Raw genomic sequence first — 3,491 nt, 5'->3', positions numbered from 1 at the left:
GTTTCCTAATCGATCTCAATAATGGATTATCCTGGATCTTGGCCTAGTGGTTAGGGCATAGAGCTTAGAATCATGAGGTTCTGAGTTCAGACACCCCACTCCCACAGACTGCCACTCTGGGTCTCTGGGCAAAGTCCCTTAAGCCCACAGTGCTCCCCGGGCACTGACCAATGGCAGCCCACTGCTCCCCAAGGGGATGGATTAAATACAGATAGTTAATTTTGTTGCTCTCTGCTTGTGACAGTGTAATGACAATAAGAAGCTGGGGGAAAAAAAAAATGACTTCAGCATGAAGCCACATCAATTTTTTGCTCACATTAAGCATATCATTCTGAATATATATCTTAGAATGGAGTAGTGGTTATCCATATTTATTTGTGTTTTTTAGAGCCTGGCTACCTTTTCCTTTTTTTCTATAATGGGGTTCTACACACTGACCTGTCGTTTAACACCTGTGATGAACAGGGATGGTGTAGGTCGGTCTCTTGAATATTGAACCGTGTTCCAAAGCAATACTCTGGAGAGTTCTTTTGGCTTATAAGGCACTCATCATGAGCCAGGATATAATAGTGATCCTTGAAAACACAGTTCCTCCTTTTAGTCCCAATTTTAATGTCCTTAAGTGCATCATTCGCTTGATTCCACAATGGTATTTTAATGTATATAGCAATCAGTCTTCTATCTTGTTGCATTTTTATATTGATATGTGTTATCAGGGAGAGAAATGTCAGGGTGAGGAATCCTTTTGATATCTTAATTTAGAATTTAAACTGCTTATAAGCCTTTTTGATGACAAGTCCTCATTGAGCATTATGGCTCACCATTGCAAGCATACATTGGTATGAGGGACCACCCCAAGTTTGATCTTTATTGATCACAATCTTTGACTGGAAATCAGCAAATGCAAGTTTCAGTCCCTGCTTTGTGAGTATGCGAGCTGCTCCAAAATGACCCCAAATCCAAGGTTCAACAATCAGTTAGAACCATCTTTCCAACACCCTAGAGTACTTTTACTCATAAGACTATGGAGTTTAATCCCTTGATAGACCTGATACTCTTCTATATGTTCTTTAAAAAACAAGTGAATTTTCTTGGTCTTCTGCTGCTCCTCAGTAACCTTGCTCTGCAAGCTGGATTGTCGCGAGATCTGAGTTTTCAGTCTCACAACAAATCCATCTCAAGACTCCTGCTAATACGTCCATCTCGTAACCACCAAGAGATCGGACCAATGACATGCCAGCAGTGTTTTTTGGGGCGGGACATGTAGCAATGATGACAGTCAGAAGGGCTTTACTGGGGCAAAACTAACATGGCTACGCTGGAGGACTCACCTATCGATAAGGCAATTGACTCAGTTTTAGCTAAAATAGCGACAATTTCTGATTTAAAAAAGGAGAAAAGAGAAGCCCTTTATTCATTTGCAGATGGGAAAGATGTCTGTGCTTTTCTTCCTACAGGATATGGAAAAGGTTTGATTTATCAGCTTAGTCCGCTAGTTGTGAAAACACTCCAGAGTTGTAATCGGATGAAAGTGTATTATGGAAGGGGGGTACTTGGTTGCACGTCACCCAATCAGCTCAAAGTATTGTGCTAAACATCCCTAATTTTCATGGACAGGCTGCCATCCCAGATTGATAAAGTAGAACTTAACTCAGTTCTACACATATGTAAATGTATGTAAATCCCTCTATTGTCTCACAATGGGGAAATTCGTTCTATGCATTTTGACCCATCCCCTTGGGGAGCAGTGGGCTGCCATTGTTGGGCACCTGGAGAGCAACAAGGGATTAAGGGTTTTGCTCAGGAGGCTGAGCAAAGGCCGTGGGGATCGAACCGGGTACTTGCAACCTTCTCAGAGCATTAAGGACACTGCTCTAACCACTAGGCCAACACTCCCCGCCATATCAGTCTTCTCCAAGGTTTCCTCCTCAGACCTCCCCCAAGGTCTTAATACTGTAGGACACTTAAGAAATAGTTACAAATCTAAGTGACTAAATATACCATTCTTTATTTCATGCAATTCATCCTACTGGCTATAGCAATCATCAAAAGACTTCTAAATTTGGAGTCTCAGATCAAATACTGTAGGCATGTTTCAGTTTAGTAATTTATTCAGTTTCACTTTTTTAATTTACTTGCAGTTGTAAAAGGAAATGATTTAAAGTTCAGTCTACCTATAGCTAACCATTTTGTCTTATTCTTCCATCAATTTTTAGATGTTGTTTAGCTCTTACTAAGGTTTTGGCAAAAAGCACCAAATTCCACAAGATAACATTCCAAGCATTTGCAATTTTTCTGTTTATTAAATAGTTCTTGTAAAGCAATTTCAAAATTTCAGAGCTTAAAAATAGTCACAGACAGTTTAGAGTATATAACTTTGCATTTCCATGTTCATTTCAAATGTTGGTCAGACTGGTCAGATTTCCTTCATATATATCATGCTGTAGCCAAGCTGGTATTTGACACTTGTCCTTTTTGTCAGTTGAATAATGACGGAGGATATGGCAGCTATTTCAGAGGTGGGGGCTGTTTAAAGACTGGAGCATACCTCGAAAGAATAAAATTAAATAAAAATATAAAGTTGCCAACATGCTTCATGGCTGTCTTCAGAACAAAACAGATGCGCTATAATTTATGGGCACTTTCTGTGATTGGAGGAGAGAGCTTAGAATCGATCTGGGACCTCTCTCTTTCACCTGTTAAGAGCTTTCCTTGTAATTGGTCGCTGCCATCATGGCTACTGCCAAATCTGCGGCCTCCTCTGTTGCACAATAGTATGTTAGAGTATGTGTAAACTGTGCCTATTTTTCTTCTGCTCTGACTATTGATTTTTAAATGAAGTATCAAAGAAAATCAATAGTAATCAACAAATAGTAGGCAACACACAGTAGTGTCAGATCCCAGGGCAGAGCTTAATCATTCTAGATGTCTGTCAAAACCCAGGGACAAAGGATGCACAAAAAAGTTGGGAACCTGGTTAGAAATGGAAAGTTAAGTTGGATGAGCCATTGTTATTATAAAAGAAGTAAGATAAGGAGAGGGGATTGCAGGCCTTGGATACACAAATCCAAACACCTTTGCTTTTCTGTCCCTCCATGCTCTTCCTTCATTTCCCCGGGCTGTGACAGATCATTCACCCATATTTTGGGGCAATTCATGTAAAAACATTACAGTTTCCCTCAGGCTAGAGATCAGGTTACACCAAAACAAGGTTTTTCCAAAGGAATCTGTCAAAAACACTTAATCATTCCCTAAGTGAACTGTGAAGCTAGTTGACTAACTGCCACTCAACATCAACACCTAGTCATCTGTCAAATTCACATGTCTTCATACCTAAATGTTGAGGTGATCTTAGATTCAAACAAGTGAATAACTATGACCAAACCCTATATCAGTAATACATATTGTTTATTTTCTCTTGCCATGTTATACTCAGGAAGTTTAACAGTTGAACCTTTACCTTACTTATACATTACCACCATATAAAAAAA

Source organism: Cyprinodon variegatus, unplaced genomic scaffold (assembly GCF_000732505.1).
Source record: "Cyprinodon variegatus isolate N-32 unplaced genomic scaffold, C_variegatus-1.0 Scaffold61, whole genome shotgun sequence".
NCBI classification, from domain to species: Eukaryota; Metazoa; Chordata; class Actinopteri; order Cyprinodontiformes; family Cyprinodontidae; genus Cyprinodon; species Cyprinodon variegatus.
The sequence above is the reverse complement of the archived record's forward strand: the minus strand, read 5'-3'. Positions refer to the sequence as shown.